Source organism: Podarcis vaucheri (assembly GCF_965113315.1).
Source record: "Podarcis vaucheri genome assembly, chromosome: 5".
NCBI lineage: Eukaryota > Metazoa > Chordata > Lepidosauria > Squamata > Lacertidae > Podarcis > Podarcis vaucheri.
This window is the reverse complement of record NC_138763.1, coordinates 14188310-14215344: the sequence shown is the minus strand read 5'-3', so window position 1 is coordinate 14215344 and position 27035 is coordinate 14188310. Positions and strand designations below refer to the sequence as shown.

At 42.8% G+C, this 27035-nt stretch overlaps 1 protein-coding gene across 2 annotated transcripts in view; it reads left to right on the top strand.

Moving 5' to 3' along the window:
• The first annotated feature begins 4422 nt into the window (after window positions 1-4422).
• Window positions 4423-27035, top strand: part of NAALADL2 (N-acetylated alpha-linked acidic dipeptidase like 2) — a 668594-nt gene continuing 645981 nt past the window's right edge. Inside the window, exons 1-2 of one of the 2 annotated variants that reach the window (XM_082224107.1) lie at window positions 4423-4460; window positions 22847-22927. The gene's annotated coding sequence lies outside the window, so the exon portion shown is untranslated. The other variant, XM_082224108.1, reaches the window with a different exon arrangement.

The following is a 27035-nucleotide window of genomic DNA, read 5'->3' as shown; positions in this document are numbered from 1 at the left end:
TTTGCTGATTTCATTTAATATTCTAATTTTCTGAGATTGTTAATTTGGGGTTTTCATCAGCTGTACGCCATGATCATCACAATTATAACAAATAAAGACTTGACATATCTCACTTTGCATGTCATGAGTCTATCTCGTATATTAGTTTCACCTTTTAAGTTGAATTACTGAAATCAATGAACTTTTCCACAATATTCTAATTTTCCGAGTTTCACCTGTACTTGCCCCACAATTGCAGATTTCGCCTTTTGCTTTTCTCTTAATAAATGCTTATTTTGCTCAATGTGTCTTGCACCTGCATAACTCCTGATGGTACACAGTTCCTTCACTGTTTTTGCACTATCACTGCCACACTTCTTCCAAGTGGTTCGCTCCATAGCAATGTGTGAACTGGCTAATGTGTTCTCCAAGCACATTTTGTCATTTGCGCGATGCTCCCACAAGTTCCACTAAGCCAGCCAATGGATCATTGCATCCTCCCCCCTACAGTCTTATAAAACACTGCATTTTAAGTGCTCAGAAAATGTGAGGTTGGGAACGGCACCTTCATGGGAATAAGTTGCAGGCTGCATGCAACCAATGGGGGCAAAGGTGATTTACAAATAGGTATCAACTCTCGAAACATATCCCAAAAATGTAACAGTTTCCTTTAATCACAAATGCTTGATAATGATCAGAGGTTAAATAAAAAAGTGTCATCTCAGTTGCTTTAATTATTTTCACGCCCACAAAGAAACTTAACAGCAGTTTAATTAGAAATATTAGTCGATTGAGCTGCATCTACAGCAGACATTGTGTCTGTTCAGGGAGAAATAAAGAAAGCTGGGGTTAGAGATCTGAGCAAATCACTGCAAATAAGTTATTTGTGCATGTATTATAAACTTGTAGGGCCATTTGCAGTGTGTAATAAAAATGCAACAATCACCCTCCACAAAAAAATGTCTATAAAAGAGTGGCAAAGCCTAAAAGAAAAGATAACAGCATTAAAACTGCTTGAAATGACAATGGTTTGTTTGCTGACCATTCCATCTGTCAATTTTGTTTTCTTTGCACTTTTCCCTATGAATTTGAAATTTTGTTGTTGTTGTTTTTTAAAAAATGGCCTAATCCAACAGGCTATTATTGTGTTCTTATGTTCTTGATCATTTCTCTCCGAAAATATTCTGCTAGTATGGTGAATCTTCATCGGAATTCTTCTTGTGCTGTAAGGACATAAAAATGAGTGCAGGGCATATTTGTGCTTCCCTGAAAAACAACAGCATTTCACCTGGAAGGGAAGTGGTTGCTGATCCCCACACTAAGCAAATAGCTCGGTTTTGGCAGGAACATGACTCACATCCGTAATTGTCCTCATAATAAATATTGAGCTTTGGGGAACATGTTGCTGGAAAAAAATAACTTTGTGCCAGCCAACCACGGCAGCTTGCTTTGTTGTTCCCAGCAAATTGATGGGCTCAACCCTGTACTCTTGATGTTTATGCATTTCCACCCACTGCTACTGGTGCCAGCCACAGTTCTGCACCAGAATACCTCCCACCTCCCTTGAGATTCTTGGAAACGCAACCTCTTCGCATTTCTTCCTCCCCCTCCAACCACAACATGAATATCTGTAGATGTGAAATAGAGGTGTTGAAACTGATGGGCATTTTCACTTGCCAGGTTTGTCTGAGGCTAAGTGCCAGGGCCTGCACAAGACATTTTGGCACTTGGGATAGACCCACCAAATGGTGCTTCCCTCCCTGCCAGGAAAGAGGGGTGAGGGAAGATCAAGGAACAAGGGAGGAAGAAAGATTGACATTGGGATCTGCTGCCTTGGAGGATCCTGCTGCCTGAGGCAGGTGCTTCACCTGGCCTCAGGGATGGGCCAGCTCTGCTAAGAACTCTATGCAGAGCTTAATAGTTGTATCTGGTGTCAGCATTCGGAGGCCGGGAGGTAAGCTGGTAAGCCCCAGCTGTGCCATCTCCATCCATTGGCCTGTGCTCCGGGGCCTTGACACGCAATACATTTCCTATTTTTTGTGAACGGAGAATATGTGGAATCCACAAAGCTTCAGCAGTGGCAATAATAGATTCATTAGCCACGTTCAGGTATAGTCAAATTATTACTGGGGCAGGAGTGCAAGGCTGAGATCACTAAACTGGTGTTGACTTAAATGAATTTTTTTTTTCTGCTGAGAGAGAGAGAGAGAGACTTTTAGGGTCCAACCTTCTTAAGGCAGGTTCCAACAACATGTCAAATTTATATAATTGATAGTAAACATAAAACACAGTAACAATAGAATTGGAAAAGAAAAAAAACCCAATAGTCACCAGAAATAACCTCAAAGCAGCGGTAGTCAGTTGGAATGTTTAGACCCTTGGAATGTTTTGGACTACAACTCGCATCATCCCTGACCATGTGCCATATTGACTAGGGCTGTTGAGAGTAATCCAGAACATCTGCAGGACACCATATTGTCTGTCCCTGCCTTAAAGCAACCCCTTGTCCAGTAAAGCTACAAAGGTGCGTAAGCGTCAATTGACAATAATGACAGCAACATTTCAGTGAGATCTGGAAAAAAGAGACGATACTATATTTGTTACACTGACAATATCCTCAAAGAAAAACTTTGAGCTTCTTAGCATAAGATAATATCCACCTTAATTTTGAATAATTGCTTTGGTTATTATTGAGACTGTGAAATGGACTAAGCAGGCAAATCCAGTCTGCTTTCTAGATACAGCAAATGTGGATTAATTAAGCATTAGATCTTGGCCTCTTTATGGCATTCCAAAGTGTTGGAAAGAGGTATAGATCAATCATCATGCTAAATACATGATAGAGTAGGGCCTGAGCCAAACTAGACTATAAATACAATAATTATCTGGGAGCATTCCTGTGCGGAGTGCAGTTCTGCCCTGGGATCCTTTAAAATTATTTTTCAGCTGAGATATGGCCTGAGAGGAGAATATTTGCTGTATTTCTAGTGGAAAAGAAGCTTGTGCTAGCTTGTTTGACTATGGCAATCAATGTTGCACTTCTCTATAGAAAATGATGCAGATTGGTCCATTATAGTTGTCTTTGGTAAAATGGCCTTGGGGGTATTCTTCTGTTCTCTTGATTATACTTATATTTTGCTTTTTTCTCACAATCCAGCATGGTATAATGGCTAGTGTATTGGATTGTGACCTGGGAGACCTGGGTTTGAAGCTCACAGCCATGATGCTCACTGGGTTGTCTTGGGTGAATTAGGTATTGTCTCTCAGCCTAATGTACCTCACAGGGTTGTTGTGAAGAGGGGAGAACCATGAAGAACACCATGAGTTCCTCAGAAGAAACAGTGCTGTGTAAATGTAATAAAAGCAGTGGTACCTCTGAAGTTGAATGGAATCCATTCTGGAAGTCCATTTGACTTCCAAAACGTTTGGAAACCAAGGTGCAGCTTCCGGTTGGCTGCAGGAAGCTCCTGCAGCCAATCAGAAGCCACAGAAGCCACGCTGAACGTTTGGGTTCCAAAGAACGTTCACAAACCGTAACACTCACTTCCGGGGTTGCAGCGGCCGGGAGCCAAAACGTCCAACTTGCAAGGCATTCGGGGTCCAAGGTATGACTATAAATAGAAATGACATTGTTTTGGCAAGGGATTTCAAACTTCTGCATATGCACTAGCATCAGATGTACAGAGTGTGTTGTGCTGAAACCTAGCCTCCCATTTCTCTAGAGTTTTCTTTCCTTTGAAGGAAGCTGCCACTTTTCTTCCCCATATGATGGACACCTTAGAACAGGCTTCCTCAACCTCAGCCCTCCAGATGTTTTTGGCCTACAACTCCCATGATCCCTAGCTAGCAGGACCAGTGGTGGGAATTGTAGTCTTAAAACATCTGGAGGGCCAAGGTTGAGGAAGCCTGCCTTAGAATGTCTCTATGATTTCCATGAATTTAAGGAATGAATATATCTTATTTCTGCAAGGAGTGTGTGTGCGAGAGAGTTATATCCTTAAATGTTTGTCCACTTTTCTGCAGCACGCATTTCCTGATCCAATAAAGCCCTGTGAAAGAAGTTAAATCATGAAATTTTCCTCTGGGCCTTAACTGAAAGAATGGGAAGCTTGGGAGGGTGGTTTCCCGGTGCCGGAAGAAGCTGCTCTCACTCATTTTGCTTTTAAAGGAAGATCTTCCTTTTATTTACTTTTCAAGAGAATCTGTCTGCATTGATTTCTTGAAAAGCAAACAATACTTCATTTTCAAAATCACTAACTGCACAAATGTCAGGTGCATGGAATGCAACCTCCCTGCATTACCATGCTTGCAAAAAAGCTCAGCTGGGGCGTGATTGCGTTTTCAGGAAGTGCAGGCACCTGGGAAGTCAGCAGAAGGCAGGCACCACTGAGAAGAAAGAAAGAAAGAAAGAAAGAAAGAAAGAAAGAAAGAAAGAAAGAAAGAAAATCATTCACAAAGTTATTGGCCACCTCAGAAGTGAGGTAAGTGCAACCTGCGCCACATGAGAATTTCATCCAAATTTTCCTTTCCTAATTTCAAAATGCAATTTATTTTCTCATTAACTGACGGTTTGGTGGTAGGCAATGGTGGTGCAGAATTTTTTTAGGCACAGCAATAAGTCTAGCTGCATGCTTAGACCAGGGCAGGAATGTACTTCCAGACAAACCTAGAGATGGTGCTCAGGACATAAGTGTGTCCCATTGAAGGGGGACTGCCATACCATAATGGGGGCCTCTAGAGAAGAAGCTCATCTTGCACAACATGCAAGTTTTAATCTCATGTTCTCTCCTAGATGTGATGTGCAATTCTTTCAAAGCCTAGACATGAGGCATCTTCTATGATGCTTCACCCCACCCCACCCAACCCAACCCAGTCCCTTTAACTGACGCCTTCTCCTGAGAGCTCCATGATGCAACACTCTTTTCTTGCCTCTTAGGGTAGCATTTGCAGACCTACATATTTGTAGGCTGCAAGGACTTTGGCTCGGGACACTATTACTTACTTATTTGCTTACAACCTTCATATACCAAAAACTAATTCTAAAATTGCCCTTGCCACCAGTCTCAAGATCCGTTAAAAAAGACCACAAAAAAACCGCACACGCAAAACAAAAACGGGATGGGAGAGAGGAGGGCATATGTGGTCTCCAAATACCTGCAATACTTCATGGATGTGAAAGAACCTCTTATCTTTGTAGCCAATGAGTTATCAGTTACAAGCTTTGGGAGCAAACTCTTCCTCCCAAAAAGAAAAAGAAAGAGAGCTGTAACTGACGAGTGATACTGGTTGTAGCACATCTATTTTGCATATCAGCTCTGCAAATGCTGCAATTTGCATTGAGCACCTGAGGGAGGAAGTCTTATTTTTATCCTGCTGTTTCACAAAGAGGTCAAGGAAACACAGTGGGAAGAGCTGCATTTGCAAACGGAAGATCTAGCTCTGTTGTCAAGGAGGCCAGACCCTGGTGGTCTGGGGGCTGTTCTGATTTGGGGAATAGGGAAGATGGAACACTTGTGATCTCATGCCTGAATGTTCCAAGTTAGGAATATTCTGTGATCAGTGGCAGAACATATTGAACAGCCTTTCCCAATCTGTTGCCCTCCAGATGTTTTGGACTTCCATTCCCATCTTGCATGGTTGACTGTCTGCAGATGATGGGATTTGTGGTCTCACAAATATCTGGTGGGCAATAGGTTGAAGTGGGCTTGTCTAGAACATGGTTGATATTTTGGAAAGCAGTTAATATGTGACACAAATCACTATCAAATTAATTTGAGAGTGCCAGCACTGAAAGTTTGTAGATATTGATCACTAGCAGTGCATTCATGAGAGCAGAGTATATCAGAAGGTCCAGACACTTTTTTGGTGTCTCAAAGCAGCAGAGGTGAGAAAGTTCAGAATTAGAGAAGACTCTTGGTTGGAGTTGAAAATCCATTGATGTGATGTTTCCTCCCAGAAAACCCAAATCCCTAAAGTGTATTAAATGTAATCCCCCTTCCAAAAAAACCACACACAATTTTCTGAATGCCAAGGAGATGTCATTAAAGAGACAGCCTGTGCATAACGAGCAGGGCTTAAAACAAGAAGGAGAGCGGAAAGCCGATTGCCAGACATTAATGGGTCAGTAAGAACAGCACGTAGAAGTCTTGCTCCTTAAAACCAGCCAAGAAGTTATAGTCAATTGGCAATGGGTTTGCAGATACTAAAATACTTGCTGAGTTAATTGTCTAGGACTAGGGCAGCAGGGAGGGCAACCCTTTGAAATTCCATTTTGAAACTCTGGATTATGTGAAATTATGAAAGTGCCTCAAAGAGAGATGAGCTAGAGATTGGGTGACCACTTGGAGCAATGGCTCTTTCCGAAAGACCTTACTTAAGTTGGAATTAAATCATTATTTGCAGAGGCAAAGTCTCCTGACATGAAATCTGTCAATGCACAGATGTTCAGAGTGAAGATATTAATGTCATAGACATGCCCTCCTCTCTCCCTCCCTCCCCCAAAAGCTATTTCAAAGAAGTTGCAATTGCCTCATTAGTTGCAGACCAGAGCTCTTGAACATCATTGTACATGATGTTCTTGAACATATACAAATGACTTCCTGAAGATATACTAGATTTTGGGCAGGTTGTTGAAAATAAGTGAATTAGCAGGGCTAACTTGAATAGCCCAAATATGCTGTTTGCATTTATTTTCACAGCACTTTTGAGCACTGTTCAAACTACTAAAGTTAGTCATAGAATTATAGAGCTGGAAGGGACCTCAAGGGTCCTTGAGTCCAACCTTCTGCAATTCAAGGATCTCAGCTAAATAATCCCTCTCAAATGACCATCCAACCTCTGCTTAAAAACCTCCAGCGAAGGAGAGTCCACCACAGTCTGAGGGTGGCCATTCCACTGTCAAGTAGCTCTTACCACCAGAAATTTCTTCCTAATATTTAGTCAGAATCTCCTTCCCTGTCACTTGAATTCATTGGTTCAGGTCCTACCCTCTGGAGCTACACCGATTCTGTGAGTTTCACTGGGTTTTTTGTTTTCTCTTCCATGCAGTAATGGCCCATTGGGATAGGTCTGTTTTTCCACAGCACAGAAGAGGGCATACTGGGAGGAATAATGGCTTGCCAGGACTTGGCCTATTGCATTTCCATGCATGCTTTGTTAAATTTGGCTTTGTGTGTTTGAGGTTCCTCCATCCCCCCTCCAACCGCAGGATAACTTTCCCATAAAGATAGATCACAGCTGACAGTTTTCTGGCAGAATGATCGCTTACGTAGTACAATCAAATGGCCACCACTGGGCCCTTAAATTAAGTTGTGCCCCATCCCAGAAAACAATAAAGATGTTTGTTTGTTTAGGGCAAGTTGCTGACTTGTAAAGAATAATTCTGAAAATTCTGGTTTTCAGCCTTGTTTATCCATTTGTCACATTGATCCACTTCAGTCTAATATGAAAAGACAGCTATGGTGAGCCCTGCTGTTGAAAAACATGGTGCAGTGCTTGTGAGTAATCAGGAATGCCAAACACCCACCGCCCCACACAAAGAACAAGAAGTCAATAATGGAAAGAGCAATGCTTCTCTTGAATTGCTTTGCACCCAAGGGTGAAACAACAGGCTCCAATCAATAAGAGACCGGTTGCAACATCTCTTGAATGCTCTCTTCCTCTGAACGCAAACCATTGCTCAGCGCTATCCGCTTATGCCCGCTGAGGGGATTGAAGAAGTCTGACTTGCGCTTTAATGAGAGAGGTCCTCCTGACTTCCCCTCTGTCTTGCAAGCATTCAAAGCGCAGATCCATCTGTGCACACAACCTCTCTCCAGCTGTGCTTTGCAAGGAGGGTGGCGCCAGCTTTGATGTCGCCTTCCATCCAACTGGCATAGGTTAGCACTGCTATGGGGCTGTTAGCCAGCCTCCTCATCTCTCGCACTGGACCCCTCTTTGAAACCTTGCAATTTGCGCTTACAGACTATAAGTAGATCTGAGAATGCCACAGATGCCATCCCAAGTCAGTACATGTGAATTGCTTGTATATATATATATATATAAATAAAATATCCATAGTAGCCATGCTCATATTTCATTTTAGGATAATAAAAATGAACTTGGCGCAGGGCATTTCCTGGGGATTAATGGCTGGCTGAGGTTAATGGGCCTTGGCTATGCTCTGGGCCATCAACTCCTCCCAGCTGGTCATTAATCCGCAGGAAATACCCAGCACCAAGATGATTATATACCTTTATGTGGGTTCTTCTTTCCGAGCAGAATTCAGGAGCCCTCGGTGCCTGCTGCTTTTAGCCACAGTTAGAGCTTACAGCACTTACAGGCTTCAAATGTTTGCTGGCATTTCCGCTTAGTGGCAGCCCAAGAGTGCTGTGCTTCAGAGCTTTTTCAAAGAGCACCTACAGAACGGGTAGAGAATGAGCACTCAGCCTGCCGGACTGCTAGGTGACCTGCTGATTGAGGCAGCTTTACCAGCATGGACAACGTCTGGGTAGGATAGCCTGTGGACCGGATTTCTGCTTGCTCTTCACGGCATGCAGACGAAAGCCACACAAGCAAGCTCAAAAAAGCACAGTGAGATACGTTTTCATTTGCAAGGGGAGAGTGAGCAGTCCTGGTTTTTAGATCTTTGGGAGACTTCTGAATGTTATGATGATCTGACGGGAGCAGGGAGGAAAGGAAAAAGTGGAAGAACAAAGTGTATCTGTTATGTACTGAGTTGAATAGAATCCAAAATGTAGCAGTCTGATTGGTCCTAGAACAATAGGATCCAAAATGCAGCGGTCTGATTGGTCCTAGAACAATGCAGCAGCATGATTGGTCTGCAGGAGCCACCCAGTCCGGCTCCAGATGGAAGTGAATCCACAACCTGATTGGCCTACAGGAGAATTCCGGAATTAGCCAATCACATGCAGCCCATTGTGTAAATAATGTATATAAAGCAGATACTGTTGGGGAAATTCCATTCCTCCTCACCACTATGAGCTGAATAAAGAGCATGAAATCCACTCTCGACTCTGAGTATATTTCAGTATCTAAGATATACGAAGTCCAACTGATGGATTTAATTTTTTTTATTCATCACATTTATATCCCACCTTTACTCCAAGGTGGCATAAAGGGTTTTCTTCCTATTTTACCCTCGCAAGAATCCTGTGAAGTAGGGTAGGCTGAGAGACTGTGACTGGCTCAAGGTTACCCAGTGAGGACTCACCCACACATCCATTGGTCTGGCAATTTCTTCTGTTTGCCCCATGATTTCTAGGCACGGGTCCGGGAGGTGTGTTATTTGACCCACCTCCTTCCCATAGCTGTCAACTTTTCCCTTTTCTCGCGAGGAATCCTATTCGGAATAAGGGAATTTCCCTTTAAAAAAGGGAAACGTTGACAGCTATGCTCCTTCCCCGGAAAAGCCCACTGTTTACTGCTGAATCGGAACAAAACATCAATCTGCAGAAACCCCAATTGATATTTGTTCTGATTCAGCCTTAAACTGTGTGTTTTCCTGGGGGAAAGTAGAGGGACAAAGGGAAAACTTTGAACTCTGGTCTCTCAGGCACCAGTCCAACACTCTAACCACTACACAATGTTGACTCTCACGCCATACTGATATCAACCCCATTAATTTCACTGAGTCCTACTCTAACTAAAGTTGAATGCAACTCTGTGTCCAAAGCAAAAAAGAGCAATTTCTGAGGGGGGGGGCACTCTCCCTGCAAGCCACCTTCACACCTTACATTTCAAGCACTGTTATACCACTTTAATATAATAATACATAATAAATAAATATTCAAGTGTCTTAATCATCTGCTCAAGAATTTTCCAGGGCAACTTACAGAAATGTCAAATATACAGAGTTTAAAACTGCACAATAAAACAATTAATCCATAGACATTAAAAACACACCCCAGAAAATTATAATCAATACGGGCAATTAACCAAAAACAAATCAAGAACTAATCTTCAGTAGAAACAACCCATTGCATGCCATGGAATGTCTGAGAGCAGAGCAGAGTTTTAACTTGACACTGAACATATAGTAAAATTGGTGCCAGATGAGTCTTGCTGGAGAAAGCAAACCACAGATGAAGGGCCACAATCAAAATGGCCCTCCTCCTTATTGCCAGTCCTTGAATCTTGAAACAAATGTTTATGTGCATTGGTGAGACTGGTAATTCTGGACCCCGGTTTCCCATTACCAGAACATGCCGCAGTTAGCCTCAGCCTTGCACACTTCCCTTCCCTCCCTGCAAGGAGACGATCAATTTCCAGGCATCTTTTGCAACAAGCAAAAGTTTCCTATGTTGATGGAACACAGAAAAGTGGTCCATTCAAGCCACAGTTGCCTGTTTTGGGGTGGGAAACTTCAACTCTATAGACAAATGATGTAGATGGGGTGGATGAGCCAGAGGGGAGTCCATTGACTTCACCCCTTCCGTCACATCGCAGCTACAGTTCTGCACATGTTGCAGAGACAACTTGAGAAGCAGGGATCTTGCCATCCTCAGAGCTGCTCCCTGCACAGTCGGGGCTGTGGTACAATGGTTGATGCAGGACAAGTGAGATCATCCCCACTCTCTCCACCCAAGCAATTTCCATAGCATGCTTTTAAATGCCTGAACAGAGCTTATGGATTTGTTACAAATTGTGGCCGGAAGCTTCAGATTTCCTCCACTTACATGCAAAGGGAGAGAGGAGCACGCAAGCCTGAGGCTCGCCATGACACAGTCATACAATACTAAATCATGGTTTTGTGTTCTGTCTGAATTTAAACCCCACACACATCTTTAAAACCAACAAATCTGAATAAAGCCCGAATTCTTGTCTAGAAGCACAGAAATGGAATAATGCTTTTTTTAAATCCAATTTTTTACACCAGGGTTTAGCAACTCTTTTCTATTAATGCTTTTACTGCTGCACACTTTCAGTCAGTAGCATGGTGTGTGTGTTGTTTGCTTTGGACTGGCAACCTGAAAAGGAAAAAGTTGCTTTTATTTTTACCTCTCTGATGATCAAGCATTACTCTATTAAGAGATAATATTTGTAAACGAGTGGATGAATGCACAGCTTCAGAAACGGTAGGCTTTTTCCTCAGCTACATACGTTTCTGGTGATGTGATAAAATGATCCAATGTCATCTCTAGGCTAAGCAAGCAGGACAGAAGAAGGGCAATGCCTTACTTCTATAAATGCTTGTGTTCACCAATATCATGGTGCTCACTATGAAATCAAGGCCTTACAAAAACGCATGCCCAAACAAGGTTGCTTTAACTTGGGCTCCATCATGCCACTTTTAACAGTCATAGATTCCCCTCAAGAATCCTAGGGAGCATAGTTTGTTATGAGTGCTGAAAGTTGTTAGAAAACCCATATTCCCCTCACAGACCTACTATTCCCAGAGTTCCCTGGGAGAAGGAATTGATAGCAGCCCATTTTGAGAAACAGATACTGAACTCGATGGACCTTTAGTCCTTTTAGCAGGACTCTTCTTAAATTGTTTTGTGTAAAAATTGCAGACACAGAAGAATGGAAGCCTTTTTCAGACTATTTAAAAAAACATTATAGTATGATGAATTCGTGAGCAGGATACGAACTATGAGCAACAGCAGGAATTAGACATTACTGTATATTGTCATGATATAAAAGATATAAGATAGGGTGCAGCAAAGGGGAGAAATAAAAAACACAATTGAAAATGGGATGGCAGGTTGAACCCCCAAAGAGAAAACTCTATTATGGATTGGAATGTATATATGATTATTATTATTTTTGAAAATTTAATAAAATATAATGGGGAGGGGGGGATCCATCCATCACTACATGAGAGCCAGTGTGGTGTAGTGGTTAAGAGCGGTAGACTCGTAATCTGGTGAACTGGGTTCGCGTCTCCGCTCCTCCACATGCAGCTGCTGGGTGACCTTGGGCTAGTCACACTTCTTTGAAGTCTCTCAGCCCCACTCACCTCACAGAGTGTTTGTTGTGGGGGAGGAAGGGAAAGAAGAATGTTAGCCGCTTTGAGACTCCTTAAAGGGAGTGAAAGGCGGGATATCAAATCCAAACTCTATCAAATCCAAACTCTCTAATAGCAGGATTTTTTTTTAAGCTTAGTTTTTGTTTTGTTTTAAAGCATAGAAAATTCAAAAATGTTTAATCTTGCCTTAGATCACCTGTCTTGACTAGCGTTGAGGAAGAAACCCATAAGTAAATTAGATGGTTCAAGGAAGGAAGATGGGTGAATGACTTGCCATCTCTAAAAGGAGAATTATAAACAGAACCTGAGGCTAGAAAGGTCTTGTTTTCCTCAAGTTATCTATAATTTAGGATCCTCCTCCAATTCCCACCAGGCCCCTTGGAACATATTTATTTAGCTACGTCAAGCTTGGCTGGTAGGTAATAAACACTGCAGTTCAAGTTTGTGAACTGTGGATGTCAAAGGCTCAGATCTCCGAATAAAGAACACTTCCTCTTGTAATTAAACTTCAGATGGGTCAGTTTACCTTCCTGGCCTTGTAAGCAGCACAACTTGACTTCTGTCACACTCCACATCTTTCTAAAGAATGACCTTTTGTTGTTCCTGGCGTTTAATGAACTGTTAAAATAAGACCTGGCATAAAGGGGGCAGTTGTATAACATTGTGCATCTGGGCAGCACTTAATAACAGCCTCAGCGAGAAAAATAAATAAATACAGAACCCATCACCTGCCTTGTTTTCACACAGGTTCACAACATATAAGAAACAATAACTTTTCACATCCATTTAGGCAGTTTAGGCATCTATGGCTCACATGGTTGTAGTCACACTGGAGAGTACCTCTTTTCTGTAAAAAAATATTCCGTTATGAAATGACTAACCCACATCACAAAATGACAGGCTCATATTTACTTGTTTGCCATATTAAAGAAATGATCACTAAATATTTTGGTTGTCAAATATGATTCATAATGAATATGTGCGGGAAAGGGGTGCCAAATTTCTAATATCGAGAAACATTCACACAGTTGCTCCAAATTTTGAATAAGTTCAATTCAAGGCTCAGCCATCTTGGACCTGGGAAAATGGGCAAGTATATTGAGCCACACTACTGGCCGCTCACAATTGGCCTCAGGGGTGAGGAACATCAGGCCTGGGTCCCAAATGCATCTCTAGATCATTCTTGGGACTCTCTCCAGGCTGCACACCCTCTAAAACCACTACCCCACCCCTCGGTGGTCCTCTTCTGCACCACCCTTGAGGTTCTTTTGCCCGGCCTGGATGCATTCTTGAACTCTCACAATACATCTTGCTAGTCAGGAAGGAAGGCTTATGCGTTGCTGTAGAAACTAACCTACTGTACAAAGGTAAATTTTACGGTTGTTGATCCACCCAATTTTTGTCTCTGGCTCCGCCTATCGCTGACATGCTGCCCACAAGGAAACGCAGCTGCGCCATAGCCCTGAGCACCTCACTTTACCCTGTAGCATAACACAAGCAGGGAAGCCGGTTTTAGCATTCTGGCACAGCTTCCCACCCCCCTCTCCTCTCCGTCAAATCCAATCCAAATGTTTTCCCTTTGCTTATACTCTTGAGCTCTTTATATCTGTCATTCATGGCTGTGCCGGTTTCTCTGTTTAGCAGCAGCATGCTGTGGGCCTTCCTTGGGTCAATAAGAAAGCCTCTGATCTTTGAAGTGCCACTGAGCGTAAGATCTGAATGCGGGAACCAGCACAGCAGAAGCTGGCAGGTCTGGGGAGACCCTGTTATAGGTGTGTGTGTGAGAGAGAGAGAGAGAGAGACACACACACACAGAGAGAGAGAAGGCATGTATGGTTTTTTCCCACCCTCCATGTGCATAAGGGTTCCTTGGATCCAGGAACAATCCATAAACTCAGAGGCATAGCCACAGTCTGGTACTGCTGGCAGTGATTTGAAACATTAACTCAAGCACAGAAAGCATTGCCTTGCTATAGTTTATAGGTAAAGGTAAAGGCTGGGGACGCAGGTGGCGCTGTGGGTAAAACCTCAGCGCCTAGGACTTGCTGATTGTATGGTCGGTGGTTCAAATTCCCGCAGCGGGATGAGCTCCCATTGTTCGGTCCCAGCTCCTGCCCACCTAGCAGTTCGAAAGCACCCTTAAGTGCAAGTAGATAAATAGGTACCGCTTTATAGCGGGAAGTTAAACGGTGTTTCCGTGTGCTGCGCTGGTGCAGGCTCGCCAGAGCAGCTTCGTCATGCTGGCCACGTGACCCGGAAGTGTCTCTGGACAGCGCTGGCCCCCGGCCTCTTAAGCGAGATGGGCGCGCAACCCCAGAGTCGGACACGACTGGCCCGTACGGGCAGGGGTATCTTTACCTTTTTAAAGGTAAAGGACTCCTGGACTGTTAAGTACAGTCAAAGGCAACTATGGGTTTGCGGCGTTCATCTCACTTTCAGGCCGAGGGGGCCTGGTTTTGTCTACAGACAGCTTTCCAGGTCATGTGGCCAACATGACTAAACTGCTTCTGGTGCAACAGGACTCTGTGACGGAAGCCAGAGCGCAAGGAAACGCCATTTACTTTCCTGCCACAGTGGTAACTATTTATCTACTTGCACTGGTGTGCTTTCAAACTGCTGGGTTGGCAGGCTCTGGGGCAGAGCAACGGGAGCTCACCCCGTCGTGCGGATTCAAACTTCCAACCTTCTGGTTGACAAGCGCAAGAGGCTCTGTGGTTTAGACCACTCCAGAAGGTGCGGGGAGATTAGGAGAAGCTGTGCTGTGTGATGGCCCCACAAGACTAGAGGGGGCTGGAGGCCATAGAGCTGATCAGTCCCCACAATGCAGGGAATCAGTGCTTCCACCTGAGGAGGATGCTTTTTCAACCTGAGGGGTGCATTTCCCCATGGAGAACCTTCCAAAGGCCACAGCAGAGAGATGCTGTATTCCAGCCTCACAAAAGTCAGAGGAACATGTATATGTTTGTGTGTTTAAGGCTATATTCCAGCCACTCAAAAGCACTGACCTCCCAGTCAAAACGTGGCAGCAGGTGCACTTACTTGTAAGTAAATAAGCCTGGAAAAGAGGAGATTGAGAGGAGATACGATAGCTGCCACATAGGAGATGGAGCAAGCTTGTTATCTCCTGGCCTGGAGGGTAGGACTCAAACCAATGGCTTCAATTTATGAGAAAGGAGATTCTGACTAAACATATGGAGAAACTTTCTGGCAGTAAGAGCTGTTGGATTGTGGAACTGTCTCCCTTGGGAGGTTTTGGACTCTCCTTCCTTGGAGGTTTTTAAGCAGAGGTTGGATGGCCATGTGTCCTGGTTGCTTCTGCTGAGATTCCTACATTGCAGGGGATTGCACTAGAAGGATGACCCTTGATTCTATGATTCTATATTTATCAAAGCAGATTAGTGGTACAGACTCAACAGCAGGTCAATACAGCCCAGGAGCAATTACAAGGTGGAGAGTTGACGTGGATGAACCCAGCCTAGGAGCAAGGCCAAAGTTCACAAGGCCAACATTGGTAACAAGGAATTCAAGACTGTCCAGGAGCAGTAGAGCTGTCCCAACCAGTTTCCCTGCCCACCCGCCAAGCTTTTAAGCAGATGTGGGGAGCGTTCACCTACTTACAAAAATCTCTATTCCTATGTGTAAATTGACTTTAATTAATATAACTCCCTTCCTGAATTCCACCGTAACTATCTTCCTCCACCCATTCATCCTCAGAGCAAGGCCACTGACCCATCCATTTTATGAGTACACAAGAATGCATCACAACTAGCTCTGAAACAAAGCTAGAACTTCAAAAATACAGGTTCTTTTATTTCAAAAAAGTGATTTGGTTTCCAAAAAGAGGATTCTAAATGAAGCTTCCTGGTTCTTGCTAATGTTGTTTGCTTTGCTCTGCTTCATTTCCCCCACCCACCCCTTTTTGTTTTAATGTTTAAGCTGCCAGTTCCCAAAGAGCCTCATTAAGGGGTTGGAGCCTTGGAAGAACAAATTAATTCAGAAAGGTGATATTCTAGTTTTGGTGCCTGTCTTTGAGTGTGTGATGGCATGGCAGCAATAACAGGAGAGTGGGAGAGGGAGGGAGGGAAAGAGGAGACAGGGGAAAGACCCTTCATACAAACCCCGAGAGATGCACAAAGAGAGGGCAGAGGCATGCATTCCTCAGCGAGAAGCCAGAGCCTAATTAGCAGCCATGAAATGAGCAAAGATGAAGTGAATAATCTGCCAGGGAAGTACAGTATAAGTCCATTCTGTAAACATAGGCTGGTGATTCTCAACGTAGGTGGCAGCCTACATTAGGGCAGTGAAGCGGGGACTTCTTCCTGGAAATTCCCATTCATTTGTGGATTGGAACAATAAGTAGAAGGAACATTAACTCATCCCCATACAAGTGCAGTTGATGACACTGAGTGTTCCATCCTTCGCTTGATTCCCAATGTATGGAGTCATTGTGGAAAGTCTGGAGAGCCAGTGTGGTGTAGTGGTTAAGAGCGGTAGTCACGTAATCTGGGTAACCGGGTTCGCGTCTCCGCTCCTCCACCTGCAGCTGCTGGGTGACCTTGGGCCAGTCACACTTCTGTGAAGTCTCTCAGCCCCACTCACCTCACAGAGTGTTTGTTGTGGGGGAGGAAGGGAAAGGAGAATGTTAGCCGCTTTGAGACTCCTGAAGGGGAGTGAAAGGCGGGATATCAAATCCAAACTCTTCTTCTTCTTCTTCTTCTGATTTCCCTTAGGGTTTCCTAAGTATACAACTTGGATCAAAGTGTACACTTACACCAAACAAAATGATCTACTAAAATTGCAGGAAGCTGTATCAAAAGCTGCATATCTATATCTATATCTATATCTATATCTATATCTATAATCTCTATCTCTATCTCTATCTCTATCTCTATCTCTATCTCTATCTCTATCTCTATCTCTATCTCTCTCTATCTCTATCTCTATCTCTATCATCTATCTGTCTGTCTATCTATCTATCATCTATCTATCTATCTATCTATCTATCTGTCTGTCTATCTATCATCTATCTATCTATCTATCTATCTATCTATCTATCTATCATCTATCATCTATCTATCTATTTTAAAAAGTAGAGACATCACCTTGCCAACAAAGGTCCGTATAGTAAAAGCTATGGTTTTCCCAGTAGTGATGTATGGAAGTGAAAGCTGGACCATAAAGAAGGCTGATCACCAAAGAATTGATGCTTTTGAATTATGGTGCTGGAGGAGACTCTTGAGAGTCCCATGGACTGCAAGAAGATCAAGCCTATCTATTCTTAAGGAAATCAGCCCTGAGTGCTCACTGGAAGGACAGATCCTGAAGCTGAGGCTCCAATACTTTGGCCACCTCATGAGAAGAGAAGACTCCCTGGAAAATACCCTGATGTTGGGAAAGATTGAGGGCACAAGGAAAAGGGGATGACAGAGGACGAGATGGTTGAACAGTGTTCTTCAAGCTACGAACATGAGTTTGACCAAACTGCGGGAGGCAGTGAAAGACAGGAGTGCCTGGCGTGCTCTGGTCCATGGGGTCACGAAGAGTCGGACACGACTAAACGACTAAACAACAACAACAATCTATGTACCGTATTTTTCGCTCTATAACACGTACCCGACCATAACACGCATGTAGTTTTTAGAGGAGGAAAATCCGTAGGCATGCCACCCGTAGGCATTCCCTCCATAACACGCACAGACATTTCCCCTTACTTTTTAGGAGGAAAAAAGTGAGTGTTATGGTGCAAAAAATACGGTATTTATCTATCTATAGTGAAATCAGTCGCATGTTTATTAAGCAAATGTTACATTTTGCAAATTCGCTATCAGAGCAATGCTGGTTCTTTTGATACTGAACTGATATTAAAAGCAGGCAGCCAATCTTGTTCAGTCCCGCAATAGTGCTATTTTATGCCAACAACGCCAGTTACTTCTCACATCCCGGCGCAGTGCAAATGTGAGAACATACACAACAGCACAGTGCTTTTGCATCATTTACAGCACAATCCTATACATATATAATACTATTCTCAGCTTAAGTGTGTAAAACCAAAAGCTTCAGCCCCAATCTCATCTTCTTAGAAGTCTCATTGAACAATCCCAGGTCAGTGGGGTTGGGATCACAGCCTAAGACTACCAAACCTATGATGCAGTGCATAGCTAAACAGAAACATGCACACAATACTTAAATTCAAGATCACAATTGGGGGAAAAACAGTGAAAATAATCCCCCCCCCAAAAAAAATAGGCAATAGAAAGGGAGCCGGGCAAATAAAATTGAAAATGGATTTTTCTTTCTAATGCTGGCAGACAAATCTTTGGCCTTATTGGGGTGGTGGGCGGGTGACAAAGTATGATGGCATTGTCTCTGCATACCTGAACACCTGCGAAACCCACACAAATACACCAAAGTTCCAAGATTTTTATCTTTCCAGCAGCAGGTGAAATCCTCATTCTTTGCCCACGCTTTTCAGCTTTTCTTAGTTTGTGTTCTCATCCTCCCGCCTCTTGCATTTTTAGAAGTACGTGTGGTTTTAATGTTTAACGCAGGTATAAATAGTAGGAAGGAAAGGAAAGGAAAGGAAAGGCAGGCAGGCACATTTTGAGGCCCAATCTGTGTGCATAACTAGCAATCTCCATGTAATTTGAAGAAAATAAGCTTAAATCATAGAGGAGTTTGAGTAAGTTATTGATATTGCCAGAGAAAGAGAAGTGGGGAAGAGGCTGTGATTTGCCGACACTTTCCCACTCGGTGGGCTCTTTTTTTTGTAAGATGTTTTCTATGTGTCTGAATCCCACTGCTGGGGAATCACACGTGCTGTGTGATTTGTATGCGTGGTTCCCCATCCAGCTAGGGATGCACACACAGAAGTCTACTTACATGTGCATATGGCCCAAAGGTGCATCCAGGGAGAGATGCTTTTGGTTTTCATTCATTTTGGAAAGCACAGAGTCCAATAGATGAATCTCTTGTTGCTGGTGGTTGATTTTTTGTATGTGTGTGTCTGTGCAAGTCCCACAATATGAAGAGATCTTGCTTTGCAAACCTTAAGGAGCAGGAGCAGAGTTGGGGGTGGGAATCGAGAGTGGACAGAGAAAAATGGTCACAAGCAAGATACGTATTAATGAAAAATATTTGTCCTCCTGCAAGCAGGAGCATTGGGATGCAAATGAGACAGCTGCGTTCTTTAATTGCAGCTGGATTAATAAAATGTAATTTTTACAACCCATTTGCAACAGACCGCTGGGGAATACATTTTATTACCACTCTGGGTGTCTTCTAGTTAATAAATTCGTGTCTTCTGAGCATAAGCGTTTGGCTTCAAATCCCAGATACAAGTTTATTAAAATTGTAATAGTTCTTGGAGACTATAAAATGAAATGAAGTGCACAAAATGTACATTTCCAGCACATGGCTCTCAAGCCATTTTTTACATGACTAATTTCCATGTTTCTGGCCTTGGCGGTGTGGTGTGGTTGAAGTTAAATAATAAATATTTAACCAGCCACAGATATTGGTCTATGTGCTTTTCAAACGTGGGCTGTTTTAGCCCCCTTTGCAATCTTATTTAAGGTTTACATTTCATAGAATCAGAGAATTGTAGAGTTGGAAGAAATTTGAGGGTCATCTAGTCCAAAACCCTGCAATGAAGGAAGCTTGATCATCACTCAATAGAACAACGTTGGCAAAGTGTTTCTTAAGTTTTATTGACAGAAGTCTGATAGAGCATCATGTTGAACACATGGAAATGTTCACCGCCTTCTGCTCTGGTAGGTTTCTGCAATGCATAGGCTTTCTTCCACACATGCATACCTGTCATAAAGATGAGCATTTCCTTAATAATGGATATGTTCTTGTTCGATATTTGCAGAGCTTTAGACTCTAAAGTACATCTTGGTGTACAAACATAATTAGTGCCTTCCTACTGACAGAGGAAGGAGATAGCTATACTTTGCTAATTTCTTCAAGATGAGCCAGTCAATAGTTTCTTCATATTGATTGACACGCATCTCCTCTAACCTTTACTCAGGAGCTCACTTCAATTAATTATAGCATCTTGGTGCTATTTTGTCTTTTGCAATATTCTTGCCAATGATTCTTTTGCATTCAACCCTTGATTCTGATGTTTACTGGTATTCATTTCCTGGTATTTGAACAGAAATGGTTCATAGTCCAGTTCCCGACATTCCCTGTTGGTCTGGGGAAAACTCCTGCCTATAACTCTGAAACCCTGCCAATCAGTGTGGGCAGTACTAAACTAGGTGGGTGGATCAATAGTCTGACTTTGTAGAAGATATCTTCTTGTTGTGGTCTTTTGTGTTCCAACCAAATGGATATTGAACAGTGTCGTTAAGTGCAGGAGAATTTAATACCCCACTTAGAAGGTACCACTATGTGTTGATGTGAGGAGAAGGTGCATGGACTTTACTCCTGTGACTGTGTCTTGCTAAATGCAAGGTGGTTCTTTTGTTTATGAGATTCAGAGGCACTGCAAACACAAGTGAGTGAGACGATTAAAGATTTTATTCTAAACAGCAAGCATTACATACATTACCAAGCAAGCCCTTCAATCCGCCACTTGGAAGCCCTCAAGAAGTCGTGAAGCGACTCCCCCAGGTAGCCTTAGTTTGCACAGCCCTGCGATTGATCAGTCCGTGCGCGAGCTTCTCAAAAACTATGCCCAACACCATCCGATTTATAGATAGCTAACCTGTGTGGTTTGCCTGGCTGCCTACATGCTACTAGCTACATACAGATTAGCCACCTCTCCCAATGCTTCACTTTCTTCAAACAATGTCCAACATCAAAAGAAGGTACCCAACAATATCACTTCCTTCCAGCAGATTAGAGGCATTAAAGGCTGCTCTTCAGCCATCAAAGAGCTTAACAAGAGATAGAGTTGGGGAAGCAAACAGAGGCAGGAAAGCCAGGAAACCATGTTAGATCACCATCTCCTCGAAATACAAATATCTTCCGGCTAAATTGCCCATACAGTCTAGAAGGCACTGCTTGACACAACCAGGATGACACAGTGAAGGACTTCACGCACCATGCTTGGAGAGGACATACCAATCTGTCAAAGTAGCTTATCATGTCCATTGGCTTGTAAAGGTAAAGGACCCCTGACAGTTAAGTCCAGTCACGAACGACTCTGGGGTTGCGGCGCTCGTCTCACTTTACAGGCCGAGGGAGCCAGCGTTTGCTTTCGCAAACAGTTTTTTCTGGGTCATGTGGCCAGCATGACTAAGCTGTTTCTGGCAAAACCAGAGCAGCGAACGGAAACGGCATTTACCTTCCCGTTGGAACGGTACCTATTTATCTACTTGCACCTTTTGGGTGTGCTTTCGAACTACTAGGTTGGCAGGAGCTGGGACTGAACAATGGGAGCTCACCCCGTCACGGGGATTCGAACCACCAACCTTCCGATTGGCAAGCCCAAGCAGCACTGTGGTTTAAACCACAGCGTCACCCACATCCCCCATTGGCTTGTGGGGATCAGCAAATCTGTCAAATTCCAGTTTCTCTCCTTTCCCCCCCTTTGGTCCTTCACAATTTCATATCAGTTCGCAATTTTCAGAATTGTAGTGCAAATTTCTCCCAATGCAGTTTTGTCTAATGTGGTAGACACGTTTTTGCAAAGCATTTCCCCCCCCCCAACAGGATGCATTTTGCATATTATTTTCACTAACGCATGAATTTGTATTCATTACTATTTCATTATTGAATTTATACCCCAACCCTCCTCCCCAAGGAGGAAGTATTTGCACAGCTTCCATTAGTATGTTCGTTTTTGCACACATTACAAAATGTGTACAGTTGGAGAACTACATGACAAAATTCAGAGAGGTGCAAAGGGCGGCCATGCCTCATTTCACATCCTGTTTCAGAATGTGTGAATTAAACACATTTACATTTAAATATGAACTAAATTGTGTTTGGGCTGCATCCCTTTTGGGTGTAGTTAGCCATCTTCCACGCATTGCCACTTGCATTGTGCCTTTGTCACTATCAACAATGCCATCTAGCAATAGCCAGTGGTGGAGGAAGCCACTGGGGCGCCTGGGGCGGGGCGCCCAGGGACAGGGCGAGCCGCCCTTAGGGGCGGGGCTAGGGCAGGGCGTGCTGCCAATAGGGGTGGGGCGCATCGTGGGGCCTCTGGAGTCTGCCTGTCTCCTCGCACTCAGTCGCCTTACAGCTGGGGGGGGGGAGGCAGCGGGTGGACAGTTTCAGCAGCGCAGAGTCTGTGCGTGCCCAAGCCACCACGTCTTTCCTAGGAGAGATGCCTAGGAGAGATGCATGGCTCGGGCATGCTGCAGGCCCCGCGGTGAGTGTTGCCCAGTATTTTGTCACCCCCTCAGTGGTGACACCCAGGGCAGACCGCACCCTTCCTCCCCCCCCCAGCAAAAGCATGTCCCTACTGCTGGCAGGTTGATCCTTCCCAGGTGCGCTACAGATGCAAAAACAGTTAACACATTTATATAAAACACATTATATTATATTATATTATATTATATTATATTATATTATATTATATTATATTATATTATATTAATTATATTATATTATAAAATATAAATATACAGTATTGTTTAATTAGTGTTTTTATGGAGCAGTCAAGTAATTTCGTTGTCCCCGAAGGGGGCAATGACAATAAAGATATTATTATTATTATTATTAAAACACATTATATATAACACATATATAAAAGCAGTTTTAAAAAACTACTACATGCTTTTAAAAAATAAGCGATTGTATGTATAAAATAATTGCAAATAAATCCATGTAAGGACCTCCACTTAGGGATAAAAAAATCTCTTTTGGAGGCTTATTGAAAGAGCAAAGGTCAAATTCCTCAAGAAGTCAGCACAATACTCACTTCCCTTCTCATCTCGTTCACAGACAATGCCACTTATCCTTGAGATACTTGGAAGACATGGATTGGCCTGAACTAGTGCTTTGCAGAAGAGGCCTCTAAGTAAGGTAATGGTGGAGCTAAGGCTTATTTTATAAGTGGTATGTTGGGGCTATGTACTCCTACTTGAATCCTGTGCTATCCGACTTGGAAGCCCCAGATCCTATTACGTGAGCCATGAACATGTGCCATGCTTGATGCGGAACACTTTCGCATAATGAGGTTCACCTGGCACCCCATTAACCTCTTTAGGTAAGAACTCATCTCTTCTCCCAGGCATTCATGTTTATTTGCTGTGCTGGTATTTGATGCAACTTATGTGCACTTAACTCGTTTGCATTCAGCTTTATGCACTTGGGGAGGGGGGAGTAAAGGCGGATGGGAAGAGGGCTGGCATTCAGAAAAAAAGACATTGGCTATGCTACCCACCACTGAACTGAATGTGTTTTGACTATATACAATTTTGCTTCACACACTATCCCCAGATGTAGCCTTCGTGTAAGCTGAGAGTCGCCTGCTATTTGACTGAGTTTGTTTTATATGTTATTGTATGACTTTTATTGTACTGTGCCGTTCTTTTTTCTGATTTTATGTCATGCTTTATACTTTTAAAATTTTGTCAGTCACTTGGAGAGTTGTTGCTTGTATTATTATTATTATTATTATTATTATTATTATTATTATTGACAATGAATTCTTAGAGACATTTATTACTTCTCATATTGTGGGGTGGAAACTTATAAGTCAGGAAGCTAAGCTCTGGTGATATTTGGTGATCCTTGGTTCAAAAGTTCTGAATCTATGCTCTTCAGTACACCCCACACAGAAGTTTATGGCGCCTCTTTAGTGAGGGAAATGCACTCCCTGTATGCTCAGAGGCATTGTGTTCTACAACTAGCTTGTGGAGAGACCCCCCCACCACCAAAATGACCCCAAGAAACCCCTGATATAAGAATGAGCCCAGGCTGATGGGAAGCTGCTTTTGAAGAAGACATTAGTTTATATACTGGTCTCAGATTGGAAGATTTTTTTTGCAATTGGTACCAAGTGCATGTTAAACCATGTGGCATAACCATGTGATTTCAAGATACAGCGGAGTTTGGAGATACTTTGGGGCAATTGTGGTTGTCTTAGACACATGGGAAACCACAAGTCTCTCTGTCCTTCTTGATAATGCAAGACATTCCTTCTCTGTGTGCAGCATGCTGCAAACTTTCAGACTGGTGGTTGTAACTTGGCTTTTGGTCCATCTCAGCCTGTCATTGGACTTGTTCTTAGATGGCTACCTTCCCAAGAGAACAGATGGTCCTTGTTGCTTGCATTGCTCTGAAGCACTTTGTACTGCATGTCAGTGGATGACAAATGTCAGTGGTGACAGTAATGGTATCCATGTATCCTGAACGCAGATTTTCCTTAGAGTCTAATGCAGTTTGCAAACTGCTCCTCCTACATCCTGCTATAGCAGAGTTTGTGCATTGCCCTAACCCATGGGTAGGCAATCTAAGGCCCAGGGGCCAGATCCGGCCCAATCGCCTTCTAAATCCGGCCCGCGGACGGTCTGGGAATCAGCATGTTTTTATGTGAGTAGAATGTGTCCTTTTATTTAAAACGCATCTCTGGGTTATTTGTGGGGCCTGAATGGTGTTTTTACATGAGTAGAATGTGTACTTTTATTTAAAATGCATCTCTGGGTTATTTGTGGGGCAAAGGAATTCGTTCATTCCCCCCCTCTCAAAATACAGTCTGGCCTCCCCCAAGGTCTGAGGAACAGTGGACCGGCCCACTGCTGAAAAAGTTTGCTGACCCCTGGGCTAATCCATGTTGTGGAACTCCCAGTGTATGAAAGTTCACCAGATTCCGCCTTCCCTGCCTTTTAGGATGCTCATTTTCGGAGGATAGGCTAGTTTCTGAAATCAGAGATCTGAACACACACTTTCTTCCCAGTTTTCAGTTGCATGTTTCAGTTGGATGGTTTCAAGGTCTTTGGGCAGCATGTCTGAATGGAATAGTTTGAACAGGTTAGATGAATTGATTGCATTTAATTTTTTTAGTCAATGTGGTTGAAATCCAGTGAGAAGGTAGGTACTTTTCTTTGCAATTTTCAGAGTGATAGCACCATTATCAATGCTGCATCTTTGGGGATGCTGAGAACCAGGTCCATGCAGAGCTTGTCTGATGCCCATGGTGGGAGTCTTGTTAGAATAAAGTTAGAAACTAAAACAACATAAGTCTGCCAGGCCCATGACAGTTTCCCCACCCACCCCCCGACTTAGCCCTTCAAGACCTGGGGCAAGAATACCCAGCTCCCCCCACCCTCTCTCCACAGGCCTGGTTAGAATACTGGTGTTTCAAGTTAGTTGCCACTCATGACAGCCTTGATCAGCAATACAAACCAAGTGCACATTTGGGTTACATCTGAACTGCTCATTCCAGCAGATTGTGCCATAGAATTCTCCATTAGTCAATAAAGCCAGGTTACCTATAGGACCAACATGCCCCTTATATACCACCCAGATCATTCCAACCATCTGGTGAAGCCCACCTGACTGTCCCAAAGTTGTTTATGATTTGTTTAGTGTCTATGCAGACCAAGGTCTTTAGTGTTGTGGCACCAGTACAGCAATAGGACACTGTTCCTATTGAAATCATGCACCCATAAGTCTGATATTTTGCCACCTGTTGAAAACATTTCTGCCTCGTCAAGCAGTTTTAAAGCATTGGTGTGGTTTTGCATCTATCATTTGTTTTGTATTTTATGATTTCACAATATAAATCCATTTTAATGTTTGTGTTTCACATCGCCATGCTATATTTTTTTTTAGCATGAGCAAATACTCCTATGAATAAAAATAAAACGAATCATCTGGGCCAAGGTCATAACGCCAATTCCCGTCACCAGATAAGTAAGTGTCAGAAACAAACTAGGTTCGGCACTGAGCTGTGAAGATGACATAGAGTTAATTCTGAAGTGAGTCTGCAGAAAATTTACTCAAGTCCCATTATCAGCATGTCAGTAAGGATGCTTAAGGGATTCAATATTTGCTACTTTTGATAGGAAGTGATCTGCACCTTAGCCGCAAAATTTATGTGTGCATCAGATTTTATAATTTCCCATTGGTTGCAACACTACTCTTGCTGGAGGCGGAATCTCAGCATGCATTCAAAAATACAGATTTTGAGATAGAACACTTTGGGAGAAAATATACTCAAAAGTTTAATTGTGAATCTTGCTGCGGTTGTGTGTGTGTGTGTGTGTGTAGGTAGGTAGGTAGGTAGGTAGGTAGGCAAGTAGATCAGCATGATAACAGGATGGAAATGAGCTATGAGCAGGCATGCAAAAATTACTTAGTCTGAAAATAGACTGCTTGGACCACACTACCTATCAGTTTTGTTCGTCATATGGATTGGCTGTAGGAGTTTTACTTCAATAGGGAAGAAAGATTCCTGTATGCAATGTTTTTTTCATGTATTTTGCAATAGCTGTTAAATTCAATGAAAGGAGATAAAACTCAGGAGACCATTTGGTTATAGCCACATTAAGAAGAAAAACACACACAACTATATTAAATCCAATTTGATTCTTGCTTTAAAACACATGTAAAGAAATGACAATCTTTGTGGAAGCTTAAATTACTGCTAACTAATCAACACCACTTAGTGACTTGCTAACACTGTGTGTGATTTCTAATTACTTCTGTAGTTTGTCATTGTTTAACACAATCAAAGCTAATTGACCAGAAATTTTTTTTTAGGTGATATTGTTGTAGGCTGCAGCGATGTTTTTAGTGTTATTGTTCCACTTTCTTTTAAGCACCCCAACCTTCTCTGCATCATTAAATCTTAAATTGGACTTTGAAAAGAAGTGTATTTTATTACAATTATCAAATGGAAAGGAATGTTCATTCCATGGTAAAAAAATAATCCACCAGAAGGGTCTTTATTGCCATTCTTTGCAGGTCAACGGTTTTTAAAAAGGGAAATTTGAATCAAAATGACATATTCTCATTTATACTACAGTAGTTATAGAAGTCAAAGGCAAGAGCAGGAACTAGTGTTAAGTGGGCATTGCTGCCTTTCCCTTTTAGTGGAAAATCTTAATGTCTAAGAGTAAAATTAATGATAATGTAGAACTATTAGTGGATTGTGCAAATATGTCTTTGGTGAGTAATCTGTAGT